Source organism: Anolis carolinensis, chromosome 4, assembly GCF_035594765.1.
Source record: "Anolis carolinensis isolate JA03-04 chromosome 4, rAnoCar3.1.pri, whole genome shotgun sequence".
Lineage (NCBI taxonomy): Eukaryota > Metazoa > Chordata > Lepidosauria > Squamata > Dactyloidae > Anolis > Anolis carolinensis.
This window is the reverse complement of record NC_085844.1, coordinates 236,627,783-236,644,080: the sequence shown is the minus strand read 5'-3', so window position 1 is coordinate 236,644,080 and position 16,298 is coordinate 236,627,783. Positions and strand designations below refer to the sequence as shown.

Here is a 16,298-nt window from a genome sequence, read left to right as displayed (position 1 = left end):
ATTGGAAAATATGGCAGTGTAGACTCATATAATCAAGTTCAAAGCAGATAATCTGGATTATTTTATTTTATAATATGGATTATATGGCAGTGTAGATCCAGCCTGACATGACTCCATGCTCTGGAATTCTGAGATTTCTAGTTTTGTGAAAAATATAAAAAGAGCAATGGCAAGAAAGATGACATACCTGAGCAACAATTTACCTTAATATCAGCTGGAGCAAAGAAGAGTTCATATTGTTGGTCAGAGGATTTTGGGAGCTGTAGCCCAAACTCCATTTTCCAGCTCTAGTCATCCCGAAGCCCAAGAGACCTTGCCTGTGTTTTGGTACATTCAGGCAAAAGCCTGAATCCTTAACAAAAAGCCAGGCATCAATGGCAGATGTTCCAGGGCTCGCCAGCAGAGTTGATAAGAAAAGGTAATCCAACCAATTCAGCATTTGAAAACAGCTGGTATGATGCAAAGGGTATTCCTGGACCTCTACCAGTGAAATCTGGAATCTATTCTCAGCCCAAAAGCTAAGCAGGCCCATCATTATTTCTGCTTTTTGTATGAAATTAAATAGAAGAATTTCATAGGAGCAAAATGGAATGCCTCCATATATACCACCCTGCATTTTGTCAGGAAAAGTGGGGCTGCAGGATGTAATAAATGAATAGTAGCCAAGAAATGTGTGATGCAGAAAAGATGGGCAGAAGATTGATTGGGATCTATAAATACATCCCTGGGCCATGTGCATAGTGCCCAACAGGGTATTTTCTTAAATTAACAACAACAAAACGATTTCATAAATTATACTGATAAAACCAAGAAAGTTAGCAGAAGGGGATATGGGAACCAAAAGGGGAATTTTCTGTGGAAAGACTGCTATGGCCCAATGTTAGAGAATAATGGAGTTGCAGTTTTACAAGGTTTGTCACCTTCTCTGCCAAAGGGTGCTGGTGCCTCAATAAACTATAAATATCAGGATTCCATATCATTGAGCCATAGAAAATTGCAATTAAAGTGATGTCAAACTGCATTAATTTTACCTTGTAGATCCACCCTCTGTTCTGTCCAATTCTGAAACTTTGAAGGGAGGCATTGCTGGACTCAAACTTTTAATTCTTAGTGTATTTATTTTCTACCAGGCTTCAGTGGGCTGATATTGGGGTCTAGAGGAGGAAGGGGGATTTAGATATCTCAAGCCCAAAGTCTGTTCACGCCTGAGTTTAAAAAGCACGTCACAGTAGAAGAAAGAAAGACAAGAAATCAACAAGCTGTCTTTTGAAAGGAGTGTTTAAATTGGAACAGAGGTGGGAAGTCCAAGCCGTAATTTTAAAAGAACTTTACTCTGAGGCATTAAAAAAAATCTCCTGTTCGATTCCTGCTAGCACTTCTACTGCTAGGTCACTCAGCCAACCTTCCATCAAAGGACTGTTTTTATTGCAACCCCAAATCAATGCATAAACATCAGGATAGCCACTAACAGCACCACAAGGTACTTCTGAACACTTCTGGCTCAGAAGCTGTGCAGGCGCCAGGCAGGCCAACGACAGCAAACCGAGTGTATTAAATTCTTTTAAGCGAAGCAGCCCTGGTCCCATCTCACAGAACTTCCTTGACACATCCCAGTCTTCTGACTGGGATTACGCTAATATGTTCTCCCTGGCTTGGGGTGGCAGAAACCACGCAGAAGGAATGCCTGCCATAGCTGGCCGCTGCTCTCATATGCACATCTAGCACATGTATAAAACATTAGGGCCAAGAATCACACGCCGAAGAAGCCAGATTTGGAACATTTGTGCCCACGCCTAGCTGAGTTAAAAATTATTTGTATCTCCACTGATTTCTATGAGCAACTCTCTAGGGATATTTTAAATAGTTTCTCAGTGTGGACTAATGCGCAACCTAACTTTAAAATTACAAGAGTTTTTTTCTATACTTCTATGCATCTACACTGACTGCTTAATGCACTTATAAGTAAGCTTCAGACTGTGGTGGCTAGACAACAAACTCCCATGAAAGCATGCAAAAGAAGCTCCTTAATGCATATCAGCGCTCTAATCAACTATCCAGACCTTAAAATGGTTCCAGGATGTCCTTTGCAAGCATCTGCTCAATGAAACCACTTTCTTCAATACTGTTTTAAAACTGGCTTAAGGGGTCAGTGTACATGTGGCCTGTTTCTCTCCTTCAGTTATAACTTCCTTGTATAGACAATGCAGTTTGGTTATCGCTACAACATTGTATTTATTTATTTATTTACAGCATTTATACCCCGCCCTTCTCACCTGAGGGGACTCAGGGCGGCTCAGGGAGATTGGCAAAAATTTAATGCCCAAAACATAATTATAAAATCAGCACAATACATATAAATCAATTAATAATACTATTTAAAATGCATTATAAAACTTAAAACATAAACACAATTAAATCCATTCATCCAGAACTTCGTGCAAAAACCTTAATTCGGACCATGTCAACTTACATGTGCATTCTCCAGATGATTCTATGATATCCTTCCACTGAAAATTACAATTGACTAGCATTGGAGGAGCATGCAGATCTCTAGAGAATTTGCTTGCTCCCCCAACATTACAAGTCTGTAGTAATTTTCTAGGTTCTCCAGAGTGACTGTGGAATTGATTCATCTCAATAGGGTTTGCTATTATCCATGTTTTCCTGTCACCACAGTAAGTTCAGGAATGTATACTCCTTAAATCTTACTTATGAAGCAGATTGTTGAGATGTATCACAATGGAGGAACTCAGGCGAAGAGTGACAGGGTTAGATCCTTGATGAACATGAAGGGAATAGGACTTCAACCTGTGTTTCCTCTCCACTGCTTTTCTTCCCTACATTCAAAATTGATCTCCATCCAACAGTAGAAGATATTCAGATTCCCACTGTAGATATAGTTTCTGTACTCCCCATGCAGCAAGCAGAAGCATAGCACCAATTTCATATGAGACAGAGAAGGGTGGTGAATAATAATTGGCCATATCTTGCAAAGACAATAAATTGTATTTCCTTGACGCTGTCCTTAGTGGCTGCTGAAGTGGATTTATAATGCATAAGAAGTGTTCCGATTAGTCACTAAATAATTCTGAGCACATTTTTTCCACTAATTCAAGCCAGGAAGAACAATCAGCTACACTCCTTAAAAATATAGTGCACTATATTGATACTGGACATAATAGTGCAGTTCCATAGCCTAGGACCCATCTCAAACATGGATAATACAAGCAGAATTTCTACAACCTATGAGAAGGGGTTATACTTTTTTTCAAATAACCATATGAGCAAAGCAATCCTGTGTCGGGATTGACAAAGAACATCCATCCCCAGTCCTGCAGGTTATGGATAAAGATAACATCATGATTGTTCTGAATAATTACAATTTCCACCTTATAGATGGGTGGGTGACAGGGGGAAGTTTGACATCTCTGGGCTAGTAGAGAACTTGTGGCTAGAAAAAAGCTGACAGAAGATCTAAAGGCAACCTCTTAATGCAAAATAAACTATGTTAAACCAGTTTAACTTCCCCTTAAACGCAGGGACCTTCTACACAGGCACTAAATCCAACTTGAAACATGCTTGAGGCTGAGGTGTCTACAAAAATGTACACCCCCAATAGGAGCTGAAACATGAATCCAGCTGGAAACAGGGTGTTAAAAAATCATGACAAACTTAAGCTATAAAATGCGCTGAAGCCCATGAGTGTATATCCCATGTAGGGAAGGCATTATTGTCAAATAGGTTGCTTCTTTTCAGGAGCATTTTGTCAAAATTTCTTGGATTGGATCAATCTGGACTCAGCACATCTTTGTGGCCACTGTTGCAGCTTCCAATCAGTTCATGGGGTGCCAGTGTAGGCACTCCACAGCAAACTAGATCTTTTAAATCCACAGACTAAATAGCTATGTAGAAGCAGCAAAATTTGGGGAATTCTCCAGAGTTTTTGTGAAACTCTGGAGCAGCCCAGCACTTAGAGCAAAGTGTGGACAGCATAACTGGTTCCAAATTGAATCAGGCTGATATCCACATGAGCTAATGATGTCATCCTCATTTGCTTGTGCTGATGGATGCATGGAAAGAAAGACTGATTAGGACCGTGTTGTGCCCTATCATTGCTGCAGATTGCCACAGAGCTCTGGAAAGCTCCTGCCCAGCATCAGGCACTTTGGCTGACATCAGCAAATATGCCTGCACAACCAGGGAGAAGCGAAGGATCTCTTCAACGTCTGTAGCCTTCTGGCTGTATCAACAGAACAGGAAGAAAGGTGACAGTCTGGCTGAGCCGAACTGGTTTCAGCCTGACTGGGCTCTGCTCTGCAACAACTGCAGGATAGGCACAGTGTGTATGCCACCTCTGGGGCCAGTCTAGGATATTGCTAAGCCTGATTGGTCCTTGATTTTTTTGGTATACTAGATGAATCCAGACTCTCCCTTTAGGAAAAAAGTCTCCAACATCTCAAAGAATTTTCTGTCCAGCCATATGACATATTATATTTTTTAAAAACAAGTAATTTAAATTGAATAGAACTGCATTATTTTTGGCCTTATTGAAACATACACACACACTGTTATCTGAAATTTAGGGCAAATGAAAACCAAGATGTTTGCAGTTCAGTCTGACATCAAAGCTATAGCCATTCTGCTAAGCCAAAATGCCTGTTCTGTGGGATTCAGATCAAAATTACTCATGGAATAAAAGAAACATTCATGCCAAATGACAAACATTAACTACCCTTCTTTGTATTTCCAGTGAATCAGTAGATTTAAAGAGAAAAAGTTAAGTGCTTTTCTTTTCAGTTTGCCAAAGCATGGAGAGTTTTTAACAGATTAAAGGCAACACTGATGGTATGCATACAATTTTCCTAATTCTTCCATAAGAGAACCATATTTGATTTGCTAGCTCAATGTTTCCTGTACTTGTTTGCCATGTCTTCTACTTTCTAATGAACTCAACTTCTGACAAAGTCCCTCACCTATCCTTTATATTCCAGGTCAATGGGTAGAAATCCCTGCATGTTGCAGCATGTGTGATAAGCTCACTCTTCAATTAATTAAGTAATAGAATCAAAGTTGCAAGAAAAGAGGCAAAAAATCAAATGGGAAGATCCAAAGGTGTGGTTATTTATGAGGCCTAGACAAGTGAGAAAGTAACTTCCTTCTGTTCTCCTGCTCCCTCATTTTTAAACCTATGGAATGAGATTCAAAAGCCATATCAGTATTTATTACGCCAAACAGGATAGGAAACAAAATAGGGTCATTGAGAAACCACTATACAAGGAAACATCAGAATAAAAACAAATAAATCAAGATACTCCTCCTTTCTCTCTCTAGGATTACCATAGACAACCATGGCCCCATCTGCACTGCCATATAATGCAGTTTGGATCTGCATTATATGGTCAAAGTATGATCTGCATTATATGAAACTGTACTGACCATAAAATGCAATTTCAAATCGCATTATATGGCAGTGGAGATGGCGCCAAAGTACATGTGTTTCTGGGCATTATTTCTTTAATAGAAAATTTTGTACAAAATAGGATTAAAAAAACAGAAAGGTTCCTACACCACAAAAAGAAAAGTAATTAATGTTTCATCAAACCTTTCTTTATTCAGAACTAACAACATGCATGTATGAAATAAAACAACCAGGTCAGGCAACTCTTCTATAAGGAAACAAAAACATTCTGAACCACTTGAAGGTTTCTTCCAAACCTAGCCAAGCAGGATTTTTCTTTCTTTCACCAGTCATTTTTGTGAAGGTTTCATTTTGTTGGCCAGGTCAATGCTTATTTTAAACATGCTGAGGGTAAATGGAAAAGCTTGTTTATCTGCCTCCCTTTTCTTTGTGGAGGCAGCTATTGTTTACCATGCCTGTTGTAGGAAAGCCCTACAGAAAGACTGGCAAAACAGCTCAATTGTATTGCACTGTTGCAACTTGATATCAAAAGTCTGTGTTGCTCCAACCATTCTTCATACTCCTTTTAGTGCTGATACTGCTAAAAATCAAAATAAGCTGATAAAGAGGAAAAAGTGTGGACAGGGCAAATGTAAAATAACTTAGTAAAAAGGAGCTTCATTGTCAGAGGATGTGCTACCTGGAGTTTGACTGTAATAGTGAAATGCTGAATGTGTTAAATACAGAGTGGAGTTTCACTTTTAGAAAGGAAGGAGTTACTATACTAAGTCTGCTCATTCCGCAGCTCACGTCTTATCACTTATCATTATAGAAAGGGTAATCTGCCAAGTTATTGTATCCTTGAAAATACAGAAAATGCTCTCTGGTGGCTCCAGGTGGCCAGTTCAGTGACTGCATTGTGGGAATTCTGAGGGCCCTTCCAGACAGGCTCAAAATACGGGACCTGTCTCACTTTTACCAGAAGCATCCAAATGACTCTTCTGAAAAAAAAAAAACAAATTATTGTGGAGTAAGCCAGGGTTTCCCAGGTTTACTCCGCATTAATTAAACACCTCAACAAATCTGGGCCTTACTGAAAGGCCTGGGTTTGTTGAGATGCTTGGCCTGTGGGTACTGACTTCCAGGACTGCTTCCACAGTCCCAGGGATGAGTTCCCACAGCCATCCTGCTTCTTCGGGCTTCTAAAAGCCTGGAGGAGCGGGATAACACCCACCCTCTCCCCTCCAGTTTTCCATTTGGGTCCCCAAACTTACCAGAGAGGCCTGCTGGCAGCACAGGCCTCTCCTTGCAATCCTCCTGACATGAGAAAATGACCCATCAGTAGGGGGGAGAGAAGAGGAGTGAAATCCCTCCTCCTTCCCCCACCTCTTGACACACCATTTTCTCACACCAGGAAGACTGTAGGGAGAGGTCTGTGCTGCCAGCAGGCCTCTCCGGTAAGTTTGGGGGCCCAAATGGGGGGCTGGAGGGGTGGCTTTATGCCATCCCAATTTGACTCAGGATGTCCCACCCCCCAGAGAAAGCCCGTGAATGGGGACTAAAACCCATGTGGAAGTGGCTTATTTTAACCCATTTCTGCATAGCTTTTAGTTATGACTGGAAGTACTCTGAGAAGAAATTGCAAACATTGTAAATCTATTTTCCTTGATCCGCCCCATGACTCTTATCTGCTTCATGCTATGGGTTGGATCAAGAATGGGCAAACTTTGATCTTCCAGGTGTTTTGGAATTCAACTCCTAGGAATCCCAGCTAGCTTACCGGCTGTTAGGAATTGTGGGTTTCCTAGGAGTTGTAGGATTCCTAGGAGTTGAATTCCAAAATACCTGGAAGACGGAGGTTTGCCCATGCCTGGCTTAGATTCAGTCAATGCATACACCCAGTAAGGAGTAATAGGCAGTAATAGCTAGATATTGAAGTACAGTTGGCCTTCCTTATCCATTGATTCTGCATCCATGGATTACATCGTCCATGTCTAATTTAAAAAAAAAATCCAAAAAGCAAACCTTTATTTTGTCATTTTATAGAAGGGAAATCACTTTACTGAATCCATGAATTTTGGTATCCAGAGGGTGTCCTGGAACCAAGCTCCAGCAGATACTAAAGAACTGCTATATGTTGTTAAAAGAATGAACACCAATATTTAACATGAAGGAGGTGCAACTTGAGATGAACCATGGCCCTTTATGTAGCCTCATGTTGACCTCTAATTGAGCTAAATATTGGTTAAGAATTGGGATAAAATCATTAGATGGAGCCCGTTTTCTTGCCTGCCTGCCTTCCTGTCTTTCCTAGAAGTTCTCCAGGGAACAGCTGCCAACACTTCAGAGACTAGTATGAGTTCACATACCACTCCTTTGAGTTGCAGTGATGTAGAAGACTATATTTTGATAGATGACACTTTGGGGCAATGGCTGCAGATAGCCCATAAAATGAGTGGTAATACTGATTTCATTTATTGGGATTATTAAATACATAAGATCTAGGTATGAAACATTAATTTAAAAGTACAAGAAACCTTATATAGTAAATCCTCTGACTGGTTCTTAAAAACCCATCTATACTCTTCAGAGCATAGTTATATGTATTAGCGTACCTGTTTGCATCATCCCCTTTCTGATAATGGAAGGATGTCATGGAACCAAGTCCCAGGGCTGAATTTCCAAGCCCTGGACTTGGAGTCATAACATAAATAATCCTGGATGTCTCATGGAAGCACCTGGCAGAAGAAGATAGAAGAGCCTGGGAACTCGGGGTTGAAAGTATAAACAATTATAATTGGTAGAGTGTGTGGGGATAGTAGAAATGTGATACAGGGGGTGGGATTTGGTGATGATATTTACGTGTGGTGTGACATTGCAACAAAGGTGATAAAAATGATTGTATGTAAACATTAGGTCATTCTCGACTTTTCCAAAGTCATGTATTCTTCAATAAAGATTGGGTTTGAGAGCAGCTGTCTTTGATCTGCGTTCAGACTGGTCCTTTGAAGTGAGCCTGACATTTAAGTCGAGAATCCCGTTCTCACCCTCCTGCGAATTCGCAGTGAAGTGAAGATGAGTAGAGAGGGCGATCAAAGCCCAAATGGAGCAGGGAGGCCTTTGCCAGGGGCCCGGCCATTGGGGGAAGAAACGCTGCAAGCCATCGCTTCCTCTACGGGGTACCCCAGGCCGAACGGCGTGACCCAGAGGATTCCCAGAGGAGGAAGAGGCGTCTCGGCAGCTGCAGAAACCAGTTGGGGATCTGGAGGGAGCATGCCGGAGACCGTGGCCCTGTGGTTATCCATCTTGGAGACTAATTTGTCCAGGCTGTCGGAAACCGTGGGGAGATTGGTGCCAACTATTGGAAGAGAATCTCCAGAAGGAGCCCACCCGATATGGTGCCGAGAGAGAGCCAAGTAAAGAAGAGGCTTGGAGCCAGAGGGGCCAGCGCGCCTCGACGCAGAGCCCCGTGGCGGCAAGGGGCGAGGGGGATGAGGAATACTGGCAGGAACTGGAGTTCCGGGACAGAATGGCGCGCGAGGTGGAGCGCCAGCAAGCTCGGGGAACTCTGAGGCCGCCAACTCCAACAGGACTCCCAACCCCCCGAATGGGCGTCGGGGTGGAAAGACCACTGGGACCAGGGATCGGGTCCAGTGGATTAGCAGAGGAAGGAGGAGAGGAGCCGGAGATCCAGGAAGAGGAGGAGGATGTGCCGTACGACGAAGGAAGGCGAGGTGCGGGGGCTACAGCGAGGCCCGCATTCGGATGGGTGGAAGGGCCGACAGCAGCGGCAGAATTTCGGGAGCCGCGAGGAACTACTGCCGGGATGGGGCGCGGCGTGTTCAAAGGGGCCGTCCAAGGAAACCCGATGCAACCCTTCCCCATGCCTCCCATACAGCATCAACGGGCCGCAGAATGGATGCATAGGAGGGAAGAGCTCAAACTGGAATACGGAGGGGAATCATCTGAACTGAACTTTTTCCTCATTGGCATCAGAGGATACATGGAGGACAATGCACACACATTCCCCTCCGAAGGAAGCATGGTTCGGGCCATCGGCAACACACTGAAGAGAGGAGCGGCCAGCTGGTATGTGCAACTACATGCCAGACGCGACCCGTGCTTGAGATCAGTGCCCCGCTTCCTCGCCGCACTGGAAAACCGGTTCAGAGACCGGCTAGAGCAATTGAGGGCTCGAGACCAGCTTAAAGGAATAAAGCAGAGGGATAAAACGGTGCCCGAGTACGCAGAGGAATTCCTCCATCTCGCGGAAAGGGTGCCAGAGTGGTCTGAAGTGACCAAAGTGGAGATATTCAAAGAGGGACTACGCCCCGAGGTTTTTAGTTGGGCAGTGCACAGAGACGACCCAGAGACACTACAGGGCTGGATACAACTGGCGGGGCGCGTCGAATCCACCCTGGCCCAAGTAAAGCGCTTCCGGAGCGGCGGCGGCGGTCAGCAAAAACCGGTAGCGAGGGGTCGAGGAGAAACGAGGAAGCAGGAAAGGCCCGGAGGGAGGCCGGGGATCCCCTTCAAAGGAGATGACAACAGACCCAAGCTGGGATGCTTTGTATGTGGGAAGACGGGCCATCGAGCAGCAGAATGTTGGGCCCGGAAGGGGGAGCCGCCAAAACCCTCAAAGCCCAAGCCAGCAGCCGGGAGACGAGCGGAGGAGGAGGTGCGAGCCCCAGAATCTCCGGAGAGGCTGGTGAGTCAAGACAAACGCATGCTGGTAGTGCCAATCTGCCTATCGGGGTTAGAGAATCGGGCCACCTGCAGGGCATTCGTGGATTGCGGTTGTTCTAGGAACATTATAACTCCGGAATTAGCAGGAGCGCTAAAATGCCAGCAGACGCTGCTTGACTTGCCTTTTCGCAGCTAGATGGATCAGTTGCGGCTGGGGAAGTATCTACGAAGGAAATACGGGGGGTCCCATGTAAAATAGGCAAATGGGAAGGAAGAATATCCTTTGTGATAGCCCCTATTGCCACATACAATGTCATACTAGGAATCCCATGGCTCGAACAGGCAAATCCCGAGGTAGATTGGAGAGGAAAGAGCCTGGCATTTAAAGAGCAACAAACACAATGGGAGATAAGTAGAATAGCAGGAGAGGAGGACGAGGGAGATGAAGCAGGGGAAATAGACCCACAGCTATTGCCACCTGAATACAGAGACTTTGTGGATGTTTTCAATCAGAAAGAGGCAAGTAAATTACCTCCCAAGAGGAATATAGAAGTAGAAATTGAAATAACCCCAGGAGCAAACTTACCAAAACCAAAAGTATATCCCATGTCTGTTCAAGAGAAGGAGGAATTGAGGAAATACATTGATAAGAACCTGGCGCGAGGCTTCATTAAGCCATCCAACTCCCCTCTTGGAGCCCCAGTGTTATTTAGGAGAAAGAAAGACAACTCTTTAAGATTGTGTATTGACTATCGAAATTTAAATGCAATTACTAAGGACAATAAGTACCCTATGCCCTTAGTAAAGGATTTGATTACCGTATTGAAGAAAGGGAGCATATTTACTAAGCTGGATTTAATCGAAGCGTACCATAAATTAAGAATCAAACCCGAGGATACTTGGAAAACTGCATTTTCCTGCGCATTCGGCCATTTTGAATATTTAATTTTACCATTCGGATTAAAAAACGGCGGCGGTTGCTTTATGCAGCTTATAAATGAAATACTGCACCCACTGTTGTACCGAGGAGTATTCATATTTCTGGATGACATCCTGATCGTGAGCGAAGATAAAGAAAAGCACGTGGAATTGGTCCGGGAAGTTTTGCAAAGACTAAGGGAAGCAAAGCTGTATGCAAAACTATCCAAATGTGAATTCAACAAAACTCAAATTGACTTTCTGGGGTACCGGATATCTCCAGAAGGGTTAGCTATGGACCCGTCTAAAGTATCAGACGTAAAAGAATGGGGAATACCTCAAACAAGGAGGCAATTGCAATCATTTCTGGGATTTGCAAATTTTTATAGATCGTTCATAAAAGGCTTTGCGCAAATAACCGCACCCCTTACTGAACTTTTAAAAACAAAAGGGAAAGGGGAGACAGCAAAAGTGAAAGCTACTGGCGCCAAACTGAGTTGGACGCCAGAATGCCAAAAGGCATTTGAAACCCTAAAAGGACGCTTCACAGAAGAACCTGTCCTAAAACACCCCGATATCCGGAGCCCTTTCATAATTCATTGCGATGCTTCAGACTGTGCATACGGGGCAGTACTATTACAAAAAGATCAAAATGGGAACTTAAAACCTTGTGGATATTTGTCTCGGAAGTTCAGTGAAACTGAAAAATGTTGGCCCATATGGGAAAAAGAAGCATTAGCCATATTAAAAGCCTTAGAATGCTGGCGACACTTCCTCGAAGGGAGTGGAATCCCATTTGAAATTTGGTCTGATCATAAGAACCTCCAGTACTTAAAATCTCCTCGAAAATTGTCCCCTAAACAGATTAGATGGGCGCAATACTTTAGCAGGTTCGATTTCCAATTAAAGTTTTTCCAAGGGAAACAGAATGTCTTGGCAGACGCTCTTTCACGCATGCCACAACACGAGGGCATAACCACAACAAAAGAGGGAACATTATTTTCCGATAAACAATGGGGTTTAGCTGTCAGTACGAGAGCGCAGACCCAAAGAGAGAACACTGCTACTATCGAATTTGACAAGGAAAATAGTTGGGGAAAAGAACTGAGACAGTCATACGAAGGAGATCAGTGGATCGCATCCAACGCAGAAAAGGGGGAGCAGAAGGGGGGATTTTGGTTTGTGAACAAGAAACTGTATATCCCAGCAATATTAAGGATTAAGATTTTGCATCGTTTCCACAATAACCAGAGCGCTGGTCATACAGGGATTACAAAAACAACAAAGGCGATAGCAAAACATTGTTGGTGGCCAGGGATGAGGAAGGACATAAAGAATCATGTTATTCAATGTGATGATTGTGCCAGAAATAAACCGAGAGGAGGGAAGCCAATGGGACTATTACAAACAGTAGCAGAACCTACCAGACCTTGGGAATGTGTAGCTATGGACTTTGTGGGGGAACTGCCGGTTAGCAAGGGACATCGTTATATTTGGACGGTATTAGACCTGTTTTCTAAACAGGCCCACTTTATAGCACTGACGAAACTACCATCGGCAGAGAAACTGGCTGAATTGTACATAAACCATATTTATAAACTTCATGGATGTCCCAGTAGAGTGGTTAGTGACAGAGGGGTTCAGTTCACAGCAAAATTCTGGGAAAAATTCTTGGAAATGCTAGGAGCAGAAAGGAGTCTAAGTTCTGCCTTTCATCCCATGACAAATGGGGCAGTAGAACGTACTCAACAGACACTTGGGCAGTTTCTTCGCATGTACTCTAACATGAGACAAAATGACTGGTCTAAGTGGCTGGCCTTCGCAGAACTGGCTTTTAATTCGACTATACACTCCGCAACAAATAAAACCCCCTTTGAAGTAGTTTACGGGTATGAAATACAGCCTCTGCCCCAATTGCCAAGATGGACAGAGAATGAAGAAACGGGGGCAGGGAAATGGAAAACTCAAATGCTAGAATGTTGGAGTCAAGTAACTGCATCCTTAAAGGAAGCACACAAAAAGTATAAAACATTCGCAGACAGAAAAAGGATGGAAGGCGATAAATTGGAGAAAGGAGATTTAGTGTGGTTAAGTACACAAAACATCAAGTTGGGGCTACCTTCGAGAAAACTGGGCCCCAAATATATTGGACCATTCAGAATACAGGGTGTTATAAACGAAGTGACTTTCCAATTGGCATTGCCGAAAAGTTTAGGGAAAATACACCCAGTATTCCATCGCAGTTTACTGAAAAAGTATATGGGTACTTTGGACAAAATGGACACATAGAGTTATTGTTTGATTTATTTCAGATTTGTGATGAAAGAAACACCGAAGAGGAGGATGAAGAAAAAGGGGGCGCCATGTCATGGAACTAAGTCCCAGGGCTGAATTTCCAAGCCCTGGACTTGGAGTCATAACATAAATAATCCTGGATGTCTCATGGAAGCACCTGGCAGAAGAAGATAGAAGAGCCTGGGAACTCGGGGTTGAAAGTATAAACAATTATAATTGGTAGAGTGTGTGGGGATAGTAGAAATGTGATACAGGTGGTGGGATTTGGTGATGATATTTACGTGTGGTGTGACGTTGCAACAAAGGTGATAAAAATGATTGTATGTAAACATTAGGTCATTCTCGACTTTTCCAAAGTCATGTATTCTTCAATAAAGATTGGGTTTGAGAGCAGCTGTCTTTGATCTGCGTTCAGACTGGTCCTTTGAAGTGAGCCTGACAGAAGGAGATGAATAAGTTCCTGAGCAAGATCTGATTTTGGTAGTTAAGCAAAGTCAGCACTGGTCAGCCCAGGCATGGGCAAACTTTGGCTCTCCAGGTGTTTTGGATTTCAACTCCCACAATCCCTAAATGCTTGCCGGCTGTTAGGAATTGTGGGAGTTCATATGGTGGTCCTGTAATACAGTTCAAGAATTCTGGATAAAAGTGGTCAAAGAAACAAACAATATGATAACCAAAAAGGTCAAGAAAAACCCGGAAATGTGCTTATTAGGTTTATTTAGAAGGCGTATTAGCGCAGGAGATGAAGAAATTTGCCAATATGGTTTTGTTGCAGCAAGACTAATAATAGCTAAAACATGGAAGGGGGAAGAAAAGCTAGGTATTAAAGACTGGAGAGATAAACTGGGGGAATATATCCAAATGGCCAAGCTGACAAATAGTAACAGAGGAGGAAATAATGAGGGTTTTGTAAACAAATGGAGGCTGGCACTTGGGTATCTGGAAAAGAAGACAAAGGTAGATTTGATGACTGACATAAAGGGGATTTAGCGAAAGAAGATATGTGGGTAGTTGATGGTTAGTTACGTGATACTTACTGAGGGGTATCGGAGGTCTAGGGGGTTGGGTTCACGGGTGAGGGGTTTGGGGGACAAGGATAAGTTAAGGTATAACAACGGTACAGCCACTCTGTGAATATCCATTAGTTTAACAAGCGCTGGCTGTACACTACAGTGCAAATCTTTATATCTTTCTGTATTTTTTTCTTTTTTTATATGTGTGTATTTTATTTTACTTCTTGTTTTTCACTTTCATGATTGTCTGTTATAATTTCTAAAATAATAAAAAAAAACTTTTAAAAAAAGGAATTGTGGGAGTTGAAGTCCAAAACACCTGAAGGGCCGAAGTTTGCTCATGCCTGGGTTAGCCCTTGGATGGGAGAATATCAAGGACAGCCAGACTATATTGCAGACAAAGGGACTGGCAAAACAGTCGAGTACGAGAAAACCCTATAAAATTTATGTGGTCACCCTAAGTTGGTAGTATAAGTCAGTCCTGGGCTATTCAATAAAGTGACAATGTTAGGGTCACAGGTCTGCATTTTCTCAAGATGTTTTTGTTGTCATGAGTTAAGATGTTCTGGGGGACATCCATGTAGGCAGGAGAATTAGAAACTAAATTAAAATGTGGACATTATGCCATGTATAGTTTTATTTATCTGTCCCCACCCCCATCCATCTGTCAGCTCTGGTCAAAGGATTCCATGAGGTTGATATGAAAATAGTAAGAATTTGGGAAACCTCTTTACTTGAGGAAACTGTTGAATGATACACAAACACATTGTTTACTCTTTAAGTATCCCTCAATGTATTGAAAGAAAAGTTGCCTTATTTTCAGAGAGCTGGTCACAAAGTATTGGATATTTGCAAATAGTTTTGTTATTTGTTGAGACAAAGTAATTCTGTGTTACCAAGCCAAAATAACTTACAGGACATAACTTACAGGACAAAATAACTTACAGTCTACTTAGAACTATCAATGCAACTCATTCCTAGGCAAATGTGTTTAGGAGAAATTAAAACATTTACTAATTAAAATATTTTATAATTATTTCATATATTAAAGAAACATAAAGGATGATAGATATGTTGGCCTACATTCATGTAACAAATGGATGGAAGGGGAAAATATAGCACTTATTATGGAAAAATCTTTAACATATCCAAAATTGATAGGATGTCCCAAATGTTCCTAATAAAAATATCATTTAAAATTATCCCTAATTTTGTGTTTAGCTTTTACTGTTATAGTACATTCTCTGAAGACGTTAATGCTGCTTTTCTTCAACTATTGTGCTTGAGTATCTTACAGATATGTCAATTTCTCTTATCATATCAAGTACTGTGAACAAATACAAATGTTATCATCTTGACCAGACAAAGCATAAAGGTTTGCAATAGAAGGAAAATGTGAAATAAAAATTTAAATCCTTATAAATATATACATTTTGCACATGATTTAATTAAACACTTTATAGCTGAATCAATAACTGATCACAAATGTAAAGTTTAAATTCAATATTACAAATACCTTAGTGGCAACAGATTCCCTTTTTTAAAAAAAAAAAGTAAGAAAGAAAATGACCAAATCCCACAGTTTAATAAACCCAAAGCAAAATTTATCATTAAGAATTAATGACATTTCCTTCCTCTCTTCCTCATTCTCTAGTGAATTTGAACAATGTAACTGAAATTGTCTCAAAACCCCAAAATACTCTTGTTCTTAATTTGCAGCTCCAATAATTAACATTTTCTCCTTGAGCAATTCAGCTTTCTGTCATTAATGATGTTCAGCACAATCCTTGTTTATTTCATAACCAAGCTCCCCTAACTTCAACAGTTACTTTCTAATACATATGTATTAGCTTATAATACCTCATATATAATATTAGCTTATATATGTAACTACAGCCTTCATTGATTATTGTACCAGTTCAGACAATTAACATTTCTAGCCTTCAAGTTCACATTTTATATATAAACATGAATAAATACATGAATAA

At 41.8% G+C, this 16,298-nt stretch overlaps 1 protein-coding gene and 1 long non-coding RNA gene across 3 annotated transcripts in view; one reads left to right on the top strand and one right to left on the bottom strand.

The window, feature by feature from the left end:
• Positions 1-15,512, top strand: part of LOC103280685 (uncharacterized) — a 34,587-nt gene extending 19,075 nt beyond the window's left edge. The window contains exon 3 of the long non-coding RNA XR_010005633.1: positions 13,315-15,512. This is a non-coding gene — a long non-coding RNA (uncharacterized LOC103280685). The remainder of the gene's footprint in view (positions 1-13,314) is intronic.
• The window catches only part of gnas (GNAS complex locus), a 250,385-nt gene that overhangs the window by 191,363 nt on the left and 42,724 nt on the right, over positions 1-16,298 (bottom strand). The window lies entirely within an intron of this gene.